The sequence below is a fragment of the Silene latifolia genome, chromosome X (genome assembly GCF_048544455.1).
Source record: "Silene latifolia isolate original U9 population chromosome X, ASM4854445v1, whole genome shotgun sequence".
NCBI lineage: Eukaryota > Viridiplantae > Streptophyta > Magnoliopsida > Caryophyllales > Caryophyllaceae > Silene > Silene latifolia.
Window position 1 is genome coordinate 254,912,416 of NC_133537.1, and position 16,772 is coordinate 254,929,187.

General features: G+C 37.3%; 1 non-coding gene across 1 annotated transcript; it reads right to left on the reverse strand.

The window, feature by feature from the left end:
* Positions 1 to 14,165: 14,165 nt before the first annotated feature.
* On the reverse strand, positions 14,166 to 14,272 carry LOC141624109 (small nucleolar RNA R71). Its single transcript, XR_012533919.1, has one exon. It is a non-coding gene; the product is annotated as a small nucleolar RNA R71 (small nucleolar RNA).
* Positions 14,273 to 16,772: the final 2,500 nt, after the last annotated feature.

Below are 16,772 nucleotides of genomic sequence, written 5' to 3' on the forward strand. Positions count from 1 at the left end.
GTTCCTGTTGAAAACGAAACAGACTATCGCTTCATTGTTGGTAGTTTACAATACCTCTCACTTACACGACCCGATATAGCTTTTTCGGTTAATAAATTGGCTCAATTTTTAACCCACCCCACCGTTACCCACTGGGCTGCTCTTAAGCGGCTCCTTCGTTACCTAAACGGAGCCCTTCACCTTGGCATTCACTTAACCACCAACACTCCACTGTGCCTACACGCGTTTTGTGACGCGGATTGGGGGGGGGGGGGGTGACCCTCATGACCTCCTCTATACCACAGGTTACATTATCTATTTAGGTAGTAATCCAATTTCATGGTCCGCCAAGAAACAAAGAGAGGTCTCATGTTCCTCTACCGAAGCCGAGTTTCGGGTTGTCGCAAGCACCTCTACCGAGCTGTTATGGCTCCAACACTTACTGCTTGAACTCGGTATCTCTACTAGTGCACCGCCAACAATATATTGTCTAAACTTAAGCACTAAGCACTACTCGGCTAACCCGGTCTTTCATTCCCGGATGAAACACGTAGCTCTTGCCTTCCATTTCGTCAAGGAACAAATCCGCAATGGTCACATTTGGGTTCAACATATCAACGAGTCTGATCAGCTAGCGGACACTCTAACTAAACCACTTCATAAGCCACGATTTCTAATGCTCTCTTCCAAGATTGGTCTTCGCTATAGCCCGTCCATCTTGAGCGGGAATGTTAATGATGCAAGTCATCCTAGTCAACCCTCCTCCAATTGTGGAACAAATCCAACGTGATGTATTTGTGTAAATCTATCCTTTTGTATTCAGTTAAATTGTTCCTTATCTTAGCTCCACTAATTATGGTTGTATATCTTTCATATCCTAGTTTTGACCTAGTTTATTCTATATATATATATATATATATATATATATATATATATATATATATATATATATATATATATATATATATATATATATATATATAATCCTATGTAACTCCTTCATTTATCAATACAATTCATAATATTCATATAGACTTTACAGCAGGCTCAACTGCGACAAGCAACCATGGTTGAGCCCATTCTCCCACCGATTAATCCATCACCACCGTCACCGAGCATCATCATCGCCACCGCCTCAGAACAAGCGACCCATGAGAGCAGCTCGACGACCAGCAGCCTCGTCTCACAATCAAGCCAAACATTAAACTAGAGTTCAGATCCAATGAACTCGTCCTGCAAAAATTGATTACCAACGGGCGAAAATGAAGAGACTTTGGTGAAGTATTGCTCGGCGGGTGAAATTTAAGTGTGGGTCTGATTATTTTCACGTGACCAGCTTTATATCTAAATGGAATTGTCTCATGTCTTTTGCGAGGGAGAATGAGATTATTATTATTATTATTATTATTATTATTATTATTATTATTATTATTATTATTATTATTATTATTATTATTATTATTATTATTATTATTATTATTATTATTATTATTATTATTATTATTATTATTATTATTATTATTATTGTTATTATTATTATTGTTATTATTATTATTGTTATTATTATTATTGTTATTATTATTATTATTATTATTATTATTATTATTATTATTATTATTATTATTATTATTATTATTATTATTAGGAAAAATTACAAATAACCACCACGTATTTGCGTATTTTTACATATTACCACCATGTATTTACGTTTTTACAAATAACCCCTAAACTTCACGGTATATTCCCCAATCACCACCGTATTTTTTATCCCGAAAATTGTTTTTCTTATTTCCCGACTTGTTAAGTTTATAAATTATAAAATGACCATAATATCCCTACCTTTATTCACTCCAATTCCAAACACTACTACCACCTAAATTACAGATAAACAACATTCATTACAATCTCACCCCCAATAATTCATCCTCATCAATCCATCTATCATATTTCCTGAATGTTTATTCCACCACCAACATATTTAAACCGTCTCACCACAATTCACCATCTCCTCGATGTCACCACCTGACCACCACCTCGCTACTCACCCAAAACTTCACTCATTACTTGACCCACCAGTTTCTTACCTCCACTACCTGACCACCACCTCTGCACTATTAACCCAAACCACCATCTCATCTTACCACCGAAATTAATTCGTCACTCCTATCAGTAGACTGTAGTCGATCTCCAAGCTTTCGTCACCATAATCTCAACCCACACATAATCCCCTCCCTCAATAATTCCTTGATCTATATGGGTCAGGGAGATTATAGTGCCATCGTTTGGCAGGTTTACAACATACTCCTTATAAACTTGCGGAGGAGTAAATCCATGTTCCCATGTTCCTCGTATATGTCCCAGTTATATTCTAATTGGCTTAAATGGCAAGCATTATAATTTTCGCCCAGATTACGATATGATCTCTTAATCTGACAAGATTTTGTGCAACATGTTACTCAACCTCCACTTACAACTTGGATTTCTTATTACTAATTGTGCATTTTGTTTGGGTGTTCGATCAATCGACTGAATTAGGGCTAGGGATTAAGGGAATGAGATGACGAATACCCTAAATTATTGGTTGAATTGGGGATGTATAAGAGGGTAATCTGAATTGATATTGAATGTGTGTCGTGTTGTAAGGGTAATTTTGGTATTGCACTTAAATCGTCACTTAACAAGTCGGGAAATAAGAGAAACAATGTTCGGGATAAAAATACGGTGGTGATTAGGAAATATATTGTGAAGGTTGGCGGTTATTTGTAAAAACGTAAATACGTGGTGGTAATTTGTAAAAATACGCAAATACGTTATGGTTATTTGTAATTTTTCCTTATTATTATTATTGTTATTATTATTATTATTATTATTATTATTATTATTATTATTATTATTATTATTATTATTATTATTATTATTATTATTATTATTATTATTATTATTATTATTATTATTATTATTATTATTATTATTATTATTATTGTGTTATGAGAGGGAAGGAGATTGGACACTTTAGATTATTCTACTCTCTTACACAATTAGATTATTACTCTCTCTTATTTTTGTAAAACAAAAAACCTAAAATATTTCTCTTTAATTTTCCTTTAATCAAAGTTGTAATCTTTCTTCCATATTAGTTTAATTCCTCTTTAGTTTATTTAAGATCTACATTTTTCAATAGTTTACATATAGTCTTGGGTTGTAATTTGAAGACAGGAGAGATTCATCCTTATTATTCCTGATACGAAAATTACTCGAACTTTCGTAGTAGCGGAAGCAAATCAACAAATCATGACCTGAAACGATGGAGAACAGAGGCAGTGAACAGTAACGTAAATAGTGACGGTGAACAGTACGTGAATATTTACACGGTGAACGGTAATTTTTTTGGTGTTTTTTTATTTTTGTGAACAACGAAAAATGAAAGGGATATTTGCTCAATCTAGACCTATAGATTGAACAATGGTGAATTATATTTAAGACCTATTAACTATAAATCGAGTTAATGTTTGAAAACGCATCAAACAAAAACTAGTTTTGGATCGAAAATGCGTCGAACCGAGAGAAACAATTGCAAGGCAAAGGTTTGAGATTTTATTATAACTTGAATGATGAAATAACAATACATATGACCCTTATTTTAAGTCCTAAAACCGACCTAGAGGCCATCTATTACTCTCCTGAAACAAGCTGAAAACAGAGCAACAATCTTTCCTAAAATCGACTTTCCTAAAGCTATAATAATTGCCTTGCCTTATTCTGAAATTACTATAAGGAAATAAACTACTTTGCAATATTTAATTTCTTATTCTTATATAATAATACTACTAATAATAATATTAAGTAAGCCACCGACTTAAATTAAACTCCGAGCTACTGTACTCCGAGTTGGATTAATGCTCCACGAGCCTTGCTTGCACTTGAGCCCTAATAAACGACATTGCTTTGATTTGCGGTTACTGCTGCATTTTCCACTTCCTTGACATCGAGCAAAACTTCGTCATCTTCATTTGGCAAGGACATTTTCGGATCATCCCTTTCCCCTTTGAAAGGAATTGTCCTCAATTCAGCAATCCCCTCATCATCGAGATAGGGCGATAAATCCCCTACATTGAATGTTGCATGTACTCCATAATCTCTGGAAGCTCGACCTTGTAAGCATTGTCATTCATCTTGGCTAAGATCTTGTATGGTCCCTCGTCCCTTGGCATAAGCTTGTTCTTTCGCCTGTTCGGAAATCTTTCCCTCCTCAAATGCACCCAAACCAAGTCCCCTAGTTCGAACAACTTTGGCCTCCTATGCTTGTTCGATTTCTTCTTATAAGCTTCATTCACGGACTTGATTCGATCTCGTACCTGCTCATGTAATTTAATCATCGATTTTAGCTTAGACTTCGCATCCTTATGCACCAACTCGTCTTTAGGCAAAGGAATAAGTTCCAATGGCAAATACAGATTCAGGCCATACACCACTTCAAACGGAGAGCGCGTAGTAGCAAAAGTAGGAGAGCGATTGTAAGCAAACTCGGCATGTGCAAGCTTCAAGTCCTAATCTTTCTGAGTTTTGCTTACCAACCCACGCAATATAGTACCCAAGATACGATTTGTCACTTCCGTTTGTCCATCGGTTTGAGGGTGATGCGAAGTACTAAACAAAAGCTTGGTTCTCACCTTTCTCCATAATGTATTCCAGAAATAGCTTAGGAACTTTGAGTCACGATCAGAAACAATCGTTTTGGGCACTCCATGTAATCGAACTATTTCGCGGTAATACAAATCAGCCACTTTACTCGCATCATCGGTCTTATGACAAGCCACGAAATGCGCCATCTTCGAGAATCGATCAACAACTACCATAATAGCATCCTTACCTCGTTGAGTGCGAGGCAAAGCAACGATAAAATCAATCGACACATCCTCACATGGCCTGCTCAGCGCTGGTAATGGAGTATACTCGCCTAGTTTGAAAGTACTCTTTGCAAGCTGACAAGTGACACACATGCTCACGACATTATGCACATTGCCTTGCACCTTTGGCCAATAGAAATGCTCTCGGAGATCATCCAATATTTTATGAATACCGAAATGGCCAGCCAAACCTCCACCATCAGCTTCTCGAACCAATAACTCACGAACCAATTGCTTAGGAATACAAAGACAATTACCTTTAAACAGATAACCGTCTTGCAATACGAAGTCTTTAAATGCACCAGCCTTGCAATTAACATTTAAGTCGCTGAAATCTCCATCTTCGACATAATAATCCTTTAAAGTTTCAAACCCAAGCAATCGAATATTGGGTGTAGAGAGCAAAGAATAACGGCGAGATAGAGCATCAGCAACAACGTTACTCTTACCATCCTTATACTTTGAAGAAAAATGAAACGATTGCAAAAACTCAACCCATTTAGCATGCCTCGAGTTTAACTTCTGCTGCCTGTTTATATATTTCAATGATTCATGGTCCGAATGTAAAATAAAATGACTCAGACGAAGACAATGACTCCAGTTATGAAGACACTACGCCAAATAAGACCTTCAATAACGGTCAAATAATGCAATTACCGTTTTTAAATAGAAACACGGGACCGTTATTGCAACGACGGTTGTTAAATATATACCACGGTTGTACAAATAACATGCGATCGTTATATAATATCAAGAACCGTTATAAAATCTTTTATAAAACCGTTATTAAATCTTAAGAACGGTTTCAAATCCGTTGTCTTAGTTTACTATTGACAACGTCTTATCGTTCCAAAACCGTTGTTAAATATAATATATGATAACGGTTCATTTCGTTATCTTATTTAATTGAGTGTCAAAATTTAACAACGGCTTTATTCCGTGCAACACCGTTGTTATATTCAAATGTTGACAACGGTATGTAACCGTTATCTATTTTTATTGATGAAATTTTTGACAACGGTTCTGCTTAAATAAACCGTTGTAAAAGTTTTGAACTCGATAACGGTTATCGTTCGTTATCTTATATTATTGGCGGTTTGAATGGAAGGGAAAATATGTCAACGGTTATTTATCTAAATAAAACCGTTGTCAAATAATTGTTTGTAACGGGTTGTTTTTAACCGTTATCGTTTGTAATTTTGTTTTTTAAAAATATGATTTTAGCTTGTTCTAGCAGCTGCTGAAATGCTATTTTTTCAGCAGCGTTTGTAGCAGCTGCTGAAATGCTATTTTTTCAGCTGCTGCTGAAAAATAGCATTCTAGCAGCTGTGCAGTGCAAAAATTCAATCCTGTATTAAATATTACACCCCGCCATCAATTAAACTCAGTTTAAAAACAGTACAAACAGGATGATCAACAGCCAAAACACAACTTCCTCCGAAAAACAAAAGAAGCCAATACGCACTGGCTCTATATATACACACTCGTACATAAAGCATGAGAAAACTATTGAGACTCCGCTAATGAAACAACATAACTGGCCCACATATTTCTCATCTGGTTGATGTCCTCTGGCGAATATTCTGGGGCTTTGTTGAGTATTAGTGGAAACTACAATTCAAAATATACATAATCAAAACAGTTTTCTGTTGATAACCTTGCACATGGACTGGCAAACGTAAAAGGCGCATTTTTTGTCGTCTGGTGCTTTAGGAGACTATTATATAAATCACACACAAATCAGTTGAATTAGATAATCAACCTCTCGCAGAAAGATTAATTAAATTATACGAGTAATTATTAAGAATACACTTACTAATGGCGTGACAAAATTGGGAACAGCGTTGCTTTCATATTTCCTAACTGGACATATTCTTTTTTTTTTTGTTTCAAAAACACTAATTCATAAATATACACACATGCCATTATTATTTGCATATATTTGGCTCAAGTCATACAATAACAAATGACATTATTGAAAACACTAATTCAGAAGATTTGCCTTCGCGAGAGTCAATCCAGTACACTATTTTTGTTTCCACTTGGATTGCCAGTAGCAGCCAATGCTTCCTATTCAATTTGGGACATTGAACTGTTAGTTCATTTGCACGCATTTAAGCATGTTAATAATAAATTTATAGAACCGTGATTCATTACAATAATCACGTACTATACATACATATTCTCATTGTAGTGGGCAAGCCATAGTTTTTTGGACGACATCAACCGACGTGCGATACTATTGATTTGTTCTTCGTATGAAATTCTGTGCACAGAGAATGCCTTAGGACTCACGAATCCGTAGGCGTGAATTGGGAACTTCCACTCAGCGATCTGATTATTCAGGTACCTATTACGCCACGTGGAACAAAAAATGCTATTGTAATTGATAATTTAAACAAACATCATTATTCGTAAATGGAAATGACGAAATATTTTTATTAATAAAACTTACTTCATCCAAATCAAAATGTGAACAGCATCTAAATTGTCAAGGTCGACAAATTCCATCAGTTGCTTCGGGTCCAGTACAACTATATCAGTTGCGCCCATAATTTCCTCTTCAATGTTAACCATGACTACATCCCCTCTAGGTGACTTATTTACAGCCAGGTTGTGCAAAGCCATCAGCAAAGCAGTTTTCATTTTTTTCTTATATTCACATGATTCATAATAAGAATCATAAGCAGGCTTGACTGCAACAACTTCCGTTGACGTAGTAGTAATTGCTTTAGCTGCCGCCATGGCTTTGCTTAACTTCTGCAAATGTAAAGATTAAAGTACTTACGATGTATTAATATTCGTACCCTAATATATTTAAACAACAAGTAATAATTAATGTCTGCGTATAGGTACCTCGAGGATGACAACATTGATGAGGTTGTTAGGCCATTGCACATAAGAGCTCAGGGCTTCTTTCAAATAAGTGATCTCCTCATTAGGAAATGGTACTTTTACTTCTCCAACTCGTCTTTATATAATTGGGACACTTCCACTTTCCCGCAATTGTGACGAAGGGGTATACCATAAATCTTAACTTGTTGAATCCGGTCGTAAGCGAACACGTATCCCCTGGCAACAACAACTTTCTGTTTCCCCTGTAAAAAGGACAGACGACAAGCCATCTTGCAATCGCCCTTCACGACAGCTTTAATCAATTAGTACACATACATTCACTACCTTTAATAAATTTCATAAGTAAAAAACGTGTATGATATGAATAATTATAAACTAGCAGCTATTACTTTTTTCGGTGTAGATAAGAACGTCTGATCATCAACTACCTCAATCTCATCCTATGTCAGGGCCTTCCTGGCTTCCTCTTCCTCTTCAACTGCCTGATATCGATGCTCGGCTCCCACCTCAGTCTCCTTTGCCATTTCCTTCTCCCTTGCCATGTCCTCCTCGGCTTCCTTCTGTACATTAACACTTGTCCATATAACATGTACTGATTTTCCAAATCATATAACACATTGTATATATATAAGACATAAATATTATTACCTCTTTTTCCTCCTCCTCCTCCTCCTCCTCCTCCTCCTCCTCCTCCTCCTCCTCCTCCTCTTCTGCTTCCGTTATGACTTCTTGAACCATATCCAACTCTTTTTCTGGTGGCTTTTCCCCGGTTTCCAACTTTCTCACCATCAACCTGGCTATTTTATGTAGATGTGTAGTAGAAATTAATGTCAGCATATATAGTTATAATTTACGTTGGTTCAAATACAGTATTTATAGATTACCTTCTTGGAATCATCACCACTTCGAGTAGTTTTTCCAAAATACTTAGTGATACCATCATGCGTTTATACCCCTCTCACACGACCTAGATGCTCTGCTTTGCCGATTGCCCTAGCAAGAATGTTATCACGTCCATCAGGCTTCCATTTTCCTTCCTGTACCTCCTTCTCACAGATCCTCTACATACACATAAAACCATTAAGCAACTCACAATTATATAACTCCGACCACCAGCTGTAGGGGTGACATATTTTTTCTAACTTACAATTTTCTCTTTGATGTCCTTATCATATTCAGTTTCCTTCTTTCCATTCTTAGGAGTGTGACCTTCCACCCAAGCATCGTGACAACTGAATTTTCCAAGCTTTGCCTACAATTCATTCATCACATTGATATCCTCTCAAAATATGTATGATTATTATGAACATATATAACATCCGACTAAAATACCTAATAGTCTAATACTATAAGAATTATGTACTTACAAGTTTCTTCTTAATCAATCTATAACCACCTTGGGAGTCGTAAAAGACGGTCTTTTTCTTTGAAATGTTCGCCTTGTTCCTTTCACTCATAGCCTTCATCAAATAAATTGTATCAAGAAACGTAAGCATGACCAAACACTAAACTAAGTATACTTCTTTACTTATTATTATTAAGTTACCTTAAACTTGTCAGACTGCCTATAAGCGATATAGCTATCCCAATGGTCTTGAGTGACATACGGATAATTCTTTGTTGGTGGGTTCTTGTTCATCTCCCCGGTTTCCTTGTTGAACAAGTGCTTCTCAGCAATCTGTAACTTCCAAGAACTGAGGGCTTCCCCTGTCTTTTTTTTAGGTACTTATCATACTTTTCGGGGACAATGTAAGCTAACAGCATATATGATGAGCATAGTTGGTACAAGTGTTTCGGCAAAAACACATATCAAGTAGTAACTTAATTTCAGCTAAAACATTTATTATTGTTATACATACCTTTATTATGTTTATTAGCATGGTATTCCGTATTTTACTCAGTTCACTGATATGCGGCGTACCGAGAGGCACATACTGTCTTACACAACAACCAATCCAACCCCCAAAATACCCGGCATTCTCACCATATGGCAGGCCCGTATCTTTATCCCACTGTAAAGGATTAGGTATCTTTGAATTTATTGCTTCTAGGGAAACCCTGTGGCGCATTCGACCCGCTTTGTGTTGCAAATTATACTCATCACCTGAGTCGTCGCCTGACGCATTTCCATCGTTTCTTTTCCGCTTTTGGACCATATCTAAAGCAGAAATTAATAAACAAATAATAATAATGCATACTTATAATAACAAACAAATCTCTAGAGAGAAGGGTTTATTACTTCTTTAGAGAGGAGAATCCGGATTGATCTGGTGGCGGCAATGGCGATGATGATGATGACTGCGACGACGATGGGGTAGGCTGGTGGTTGAGGGGAAGCTCAATCTTTGAGGATATTATGTGGGGGATGGGAAGCTCAGAGTATATATGATTGAATAATACAACACTTGCAAGACCTTGTTTATTTGAAAGTAATAAACACGGTATAAAACAAACCGTTGTATTTTGTTTCCAAACAGACTACGGTTTTGTTTGAAACCGTAATTGATTAGTACTATCTACAACGGGTTAGAAATAACCGTTGCCTGTAATATTTTCATGTTGTTTGATTTCCCCGCCAAGAAATAAAGCATCATTTTCATATACATAACAATGGCCTGGACCGTTATAACTGTATACGTCTTGAACAACGGTTTAGGTATAACCGTTTTATTTTATATTTCATTGTGTTTGATTTTACCGCCAAGAAATAAAGTATCATTTGGTATATGCCCGCTAATTACAATATGTTTCTTAGAAAATCTTGCTTATTTCCACTAATTTAATGGATTAGAAGTTAGAGTACAAACTACCACCATATATAATAAACTAGGTAAATAATAATTAGAACAAGAAATTTGACAATTAACTTAAGCCATACCTCATTATTTTTGAGTTCTACGATATCCATGGTTAACTTCTTGCATTCTTCTTTTGCCTTCAATATTTCACTATCACTTCCCCGCTTCGATTCTTCAAGTTGATATAGTATACTTCTCACTTGAGTAATCTCGATATCCATGCTCTTTTTCTCATTCACTAACCTGTTTATAACCTTCCTCTGCCACTCAGTCATTGGTTCATCAACCCACTTGAAGTAATTGCATCCACGCATTTTAGTCTCGGGATTATAGAATTTGCAAGTAAGAAACTTTCTTCCCGAATTTTGCAAAGTCCAAGAAGTCCGCAATGCTGGCGGAACTGAGCAATTACATGTCCCTGTTGAAATAGAGGAAGAAGAAGAGCTACCACTTGACATAATTTGAGTAATTAGAGAGAGAGAGAGAGAGAGAGAGAGAGAGAGAGAGAGAGAGAGAGAAATGAAGAAAGAAAGAAGGTTATTTAAAATAATGTTATTCGGCAGATGCATAATTTAACACGGTTTGCATAAGAACCGTTGTAATTGTCTTCCAATTTCCATTTATTTTTAGAGGTGTTTATATTCTAACACGGTTCTTATGCACTACCGTTGTCATTATATTATATGTTATTATTTCATTCATTTATCTATTCACAAGTTATTTAAAATCTATGTTAATAAGCATTTGCATATAATAAAGAGTAGAACTATATATTAAAACGAGCATATTATACAATGGCGAAAAAAAAAAACAATACAACAAGGGAAAAAAAAGGAAACACAATAAAAAAAACCACAAAAACAAATAGCTAACTAATTAGTAAATTATTAAACACCCTAAAAGGAGTTTGACTAGGAGGTGGGTACTGAGGATAAACTTGATTATAAATTAAGCATACTACAACGGCATCAAGACGGTGATCAAAATGAGGCACTTCTTTGTCTTCCCATGATTTCGGTACATTAATAAACATGTACAGTATGAACCTTCTCATCAGATGAGCGTCCTCAGTGGTGGTAACGCATAAGTAAGGCCCAGCGTTTATATAACGATCCTTAGGGTCGTCGCCATAATAGTCACTTTTGCCCCTTTGATGGTTGATGTGACCATAATTGGCGCATATTTAGCCCCCGAATTAGCCTTGTTCCCATGCTTTTTAGTGCCTATTTGGGTCATCTCTTATCTTTAGTTCTTTGTTTTGCATATTCTTTGAGATTTTGATCCCTTGATAGGAAAGGAGTAAGAATCTTGCATTTTCATGGCAAAACGATACTAAATTGATCGAATTCAATGACCAAGCATCAAGGAGAGACAAGATTAGAAGGCCTTTGTACATATCATAGTAGAAGAGCAATGTTGAGAAAGGATCCTTGAGTCCCCAAGGAAATCCCCAAGGAATTTATGAAGAAAAGGGAAGAAGAAAAGAAGATTTGTTGCTGACTAACAATCCGAGCGGATTGTCACCAATCCGTCCGTCCCGCAGCAGCACAATCCGAGCGGCTTTGCCACAATCCGCTCGGATTCCACCTCCACAATCCGCCCGGATTCCCCTGAATCCGCTCGGATTCCAACGCCAGAATCCGCCCGTCCCGACCCAATTCCGCCGGATTCTAGCACAAAGACGGATTGTCTTCTCCAAGCTACGAAGAAAGAAGCCCTTCTCTCAGAAAATACCGGCTCCTCCTTGCTCAACTTAAAAAGTGTAATTACTAGTTTAGCCCTTAGTTAACCCTAATGCATCCTCCCTAATTTCCACTATAAATACCCCATTAGTCTAATTAGAGGAGCATGTTCTTCTTATCAATAATTAGTGTAGTTAATATCAATCAAATCTCTCTTTAATATTGTAATCAAGTATTAATCAAGTTTTAATCCAAGTTTTAGTTCTTCAATCTCTCTTTTGTTCATCCTTTATTTTGGGTAATTGAAGATTATTTTGGGTTATTGTTGGGAGATTGACAACCTCTTAATCAAGCATTCAAGTACTTATATTATTCTTGCTTTGTTATTGGAATCATTAGTAGGTATAATCTCTTAATCCCTTTTTAATTATTGTTAATTACTTTCATTTGTTCATCATGTTTCATATTGTTGGTATGATTGACAACCTTGCTAGCATGATCAACATGATAATGAGTGAGTAGTCTCTTAGCTAGGGTTAATGGGTGATTAGGGGAAACCAACATGGGGAATGATTCATGCTTAAATTAATATGCTTTCATGTTTTATTTGCTTGCTTGTTTTGATCTCAACTCATGCACATGTTATATTTGATGAAATGCTAAGCCTATGAATCCTTGCATTTACTATCATCTTCTATCTTTTCAATGAGACTTGTAAGACATAACCCAACTCGAGTCTCATTAGACCATGCATGTTCTTGAGTAGGGAAGATTAAGTCGACTTGTAGGTGTTGTACAATCTAATCGATTCGGCTTCGGGACCCAAACTTTCCTAGGATTGTAAGATATAACCCAACTCAATCCATCACAACAATAATTGCTTGCTTATAATTTGAGAACATGTTTGTATGATCATATCCCATGATTCCCCTATGATCCCATGACACCCTAGTGCCTTTAATCAATTGTTTACACCCCTTTAATTCATCTTGCTTGTTTATTTTCATTGCTATTTTAGTTTAGTAACCTTCTACATCAACCCAATTTGTGACACCCCTTAGACACCACTAGTTACAATAGAAATCTCATTTCAACTCCCGTCCCTTGGGATCCGACCTTTACTTGCCTCTTTACTAATTGTAGAGTTGTTTGTGGAGCTATAAATTATGTTTTGATTCGACCATGACCAACGACCACATCTTAATTTGTGAACACTTAGCGGGATCGCATCAAAAATGGCGCCATTGCCGGGGACGGTGTTTGTTTGATTTAGATTTCTTTTTATTGTCATTAGTTGTGTCTTTCTTCGCCTTGAGGAAGTAAAACTCCTCAAGGTTTGTTCTAATTGTTTTCGAGTTGTTTGATATTTTGCATGTCTAGAAGGTTACAAGGTGATTTGTTACCTTTTGACCGTGAAATCGAAAGAACCTTGACGAACAATAGGAGACTTGTTAGGAGGAATTTAAGAGGTATTAGTGAAGTTGTCCAACCCACTAGTGAGTTTGTCAATCCTTTCGCAATAGAAGGAGAACAAAACCCATTACACAATACCCCACAAAATCCACCTACAATGCCAAAATTCTCGTCACACTCCGTACCCACCGAGGAGAATCTACCAAATGGTACTACTACACCGCAACATCTAACCGGAAATTTTATTGCCAAGTCCGCCTTCATCCAATTAGTTGAGAGGAGCCAATTCGGGGGGATGCCTAGTGAGGACCCTCATTCCCATATGGAAACCTTTTGCGACTATTGTGATGCTATCTCTCAAACGGGCGTGACTCAAGACCAAATTAGATGGGTCTTATTTCCTTTTTCCTTAATCGGCACCGCGAAGCAATGGTTGAAGGGCCTTGATAAGGCCACCCTTGGAATAGATTCTTGGAAGAAGTTGGCTCTAGCTTTCTACAAAAAATTCTACCCACCGGAAAAAAACTAACATGCTAAGAGCTCAAATTACGGGTTTTAAGCAAAGGGATGAAGAGTCTTTGTATGAAGCTTGGGAGCGGTTCAAGGGAATTTGTCGCTCATGTCCTCACCATGGACTTAGCGAATGGTTTTTGGTGCAACAATTTTGGAATGGTTTATATGAAGATTCTACGAACATTCTCAATATGGGATCAAATGGAATGTTCACCGAAGTTGATGACAATCAAACATGGAACAAGATTGAGGAAATGGCGGTCCATAACTCACAATATAGTAGACCTCGCAAGGCTACTAGAGGAGGAAAGCATGAAGTGGACTCCGTTACTCAATTGGGTGCTCAACTTAGTGCTCACATTGACACAATCAACTTAAAGTTTGAACAAGCTATGGCTAGACTTGAGGAAAACTCAAAATCATCGAAGCATCATGTTAATGCCATGACGGCATCCTCATCAATCCCAAGTGGGATATGTGAGAATTGTGGAACTTTGGGACATGACCAAGGTGAATGTAGGGGAACAAATGAACAAGTAAATGCTTTCCAAGCATACAAGAGTGGTACCCCTTATTCCAACTTTTACAATGAAAACACCAAATTCCATCCAAATCTCTCATACAAAAGCCAAAATGTTCAAAACTCTCAAACAACATACACTCCACCATCCATGAGAAACCAAAATCAAAGACCCTTTTACAATCAAAACCAAGGTTACCAAAATCAAAATCCATACAATCACCAAAATGACCAAGGCTTTGATGTCCAAAAAGCGGTCCTCCAAATGCAAAAGAATCAACAAGAATTTTTCACTCAAATGCAAAAAGATAGCCAAGCAAAGGAAACCACCATCAACAACATTCTAGCTCACACCAAGATGTTGGAAACACAATTGACTCAACTAGCATCTTCAAGCTCACAAAGACAAAAGGGGCAATTACCACCTCAAAGTAATCCCCCTAGACATGAAACGGTTAGTGCCATTCATTTGAGAAGTGGTACAAGGTATGAAGCACCGAAGAAGCAAGTTGAGAATGAAGTTGTGGAAGCTAGTGAAAAGGAAGAAATTGTGCAAAACTCCAAGGATGGAGAATCATCAAAAGAAGAAAGTTCAAAGAAAAATGAAGACAAGGCCAAGGAGAAGGAGCCCATTGTGATTAGACTTCCTTTCCCAAGTCGTCAAGCCAAGCCCAAATTTGATGATCAACTTGGAAAGTTCATGGAAATTGTGAAGAATTTGGAAGTCTCAATTCCTTTCACGGAATTAATCAATCACGTTCCGGCCTATGCGAAATACATGAAAGATATCCTCACAAAAAAGAAGTCGATCCGGAAGCTTGAGACTATCGCCTTCACTAAGGTGAGTAGTGCAATACTTCAAGGGAGTTCACCTCCAAAGTTAAAGGATCCGGGAAGCTTCTCAATACCGTGTACCATTGGCGACACAACGATCAACAAAGCCTTATGTGATCTAGGGGCTAGTGTGAGTGTCATGCCGTACTCGGTGAGTAAAAGGTTGGGGATGGGAGAGCTTAAATGCACCAATATCACACTCCAAATGGCCGATAGATCGACGAAGACACCGTTAGGGATATGGGAAGATGTCCCCGTGCGAATTGGGAAGTTTTTCATTCCGGTGGACTTTGTCATTGTTGATATGGAGGAAGATTCCAACATTCCAATCATCCTAGGAAGACCTTTCCTACACACCGCCGGCGCGGTGATTGATGTGAAACATGGTGAGCTCACTCTAGAAGTGGGAGATGAAAGCATAACTTTTAATCTTGACAAGACTATGAGAGCTCCTCGTTTGCATGAACCATGTTTCATGATTGATCATTATAGCCGAAAGGATGAAAGGAAGAAATCGGAACTCCAATGGAAGAAGAAAATTGAAGATGCTCCATTCAAAGAGCAAGTGAATTGTGACAAGGAGAGCTTGCAAAGCTCATCAAAATCAACCAAGGAAGAAGAGGATGGCCTCATTGGCCAAGAGAAGAAATTGGGAGAATTGTCTCCATCTAAGCAAGAGATTTTCAATGATCAACTCAATGAAGTTTGTGGTCCTTGGGACGACGAATTTGAAGGGATATTTAATCCCTACATTGGTAATGCCATCGATCAAGACCAACAACAAGGGCCAAGGTCTATTGAGAACCTCTACCATGATAATGAACAAGCTTTTGATTACTTCTTCAAGGTGTTGAGCAACATCAACAACACCTTGGACATGCCCCCTTGACATCTCATCAAGAATGAGAGTTTGGTGGAGTCCTCCCTAAACCACCACTTGTAAATATTTCTAACTCCCTAACTTACATTTCAATTCTTGTATTGCATTTTTTGTCATCTTTGAATTTTTATTTACTTTGATCAAAATAATTGTCATGTTCGAGAGAAACTGAGGGAGGGACTAACGATTTCAATTGATGTGTAGTGCTTTTAGCTTAGTGTGGGGATGGTAATTGCCTAGGCTATCCATGCCTTAGTAGTGCCCCCACAATGACGAACACAAGACTTGAAGAAAGAATGGAAGATCGGTATGGGAAATGCAGTGTGCACGGATGGAACTGAATCCGTGTACACAGGGGAAGAATCCGGCGGATTCGGAGAATCCGCCGTC